Source organism: Halyomorpha halys, unplaced genomic scaffold (genome assembly GCF_000696795.3).
Source record: "Halyomorpha halys isolate HHAL.00 unplaced genomic scaffold, Hhal_1.1 Scaffold51.1, whole genome shotgun sequence".
Classification (NCBI taxonomy): Eukaryota; Metazoa; Arthropoda; class Insecta; order Hemiptera; family Pentatomidae; genus Halyomorpha; species Halyomorpha halys.
The window spans coordinates 747,329-748,557 of NW_027108122.1; positions in this window are offsets into that span (position 1 = coordinate 747,329).

Here is a 1,229-nt window from a genome sequence, read left to right on the forward strand (position 1 = left end):
AGAACAATTCTTACTATCAATTAAAATATACTAAAAATAAATGTCCAAAGGTTTTATGTAATTCCCTCAAATTCTTAAATGTCACTGATTTTACGGAATAGAGTAGATGAGAAAAACTAAACCTTTTTTTTTTTTTTTTTTATTTGAGTTATTATATACTAGCCATTGTATGGCATTCACCTTGAGTAGCTGTTAGTAGGAAAAAAACAATTTCTTTGAATTACTTATCATTAGTAAATATTCACTGATGGTTAGTTAAAACTGTAAATAGATAAATTATGAGCATTAAAATGTATTTATGCATTAGCCAACTTAATGTGGATTGAATTCGCAAAGATTTCATCCAAAGTGTAGTTTATTCCTGCCCTTTTCAAAATTTGTTACCAACTTTTGATTTAAAGAATTCAGTTGTCACTTGGCCCTTATCATGTTGGATAACCCCTATTTTTATTAGATCTAATTTCCACACTTGCTTTTATTCAGTATTTTTTTAAGATTTCATTTTTAATTAATAGTCCCATTTGTGTTATGTTGACCATTTCATATCATATATATTTTAAATGAAAAATGGTCATTCTAGTAGGAGAATTCTTGTGATAACAATCAATTGGCAATTTCCGGCATTGGCAATTTTTATGAGTGGAGGGTATATAATTGAAGTTCAATGAAACTTTTTTTTGTAATACTAGCTCCTAACCCTTTTTTCCGCTATTGGACTCTGCTTCGGAGTCTGCCCTCTAGGCTCAGCTGCCTTAGCTGCCGGTTTTGTAGGAAACCTTGCTGTTGCAGCTACTGAACCCTGCAGCAGCCACTCTGCTTCAGTGCCTGCCCTCGGGGTGCAGCAGTTCCATTGGGAACCTAGCAGTATTCACAACCGTACCCTGGGGCTTCCTGTCACACGCATGATATATGCTTTGGAACCTTCCCCCACGTGAACAGTATGCTGGCTCTGGAGGGAGTATATTTTTATACACCCTCTGCCTTCAGTCACAGCTCGAGCCTTGGGAGTCTGCTACCAGGTCCAGTACAACTGTCAATTATACAGGAGTAAAGGACACCGTCTCTGTCGTCCCATCAGACTCTCCTGTACACATTGGTTTCAAATGATATACATTTTAAATGTATAAGATTTGAATGAAAGATAATTATGTAACTGGCTTATTTACAGGTGTATTTTGCTATGAAAATTGGGCCAAAAGTAGGTAAAGACTAGATGTCAGAATTTTGCC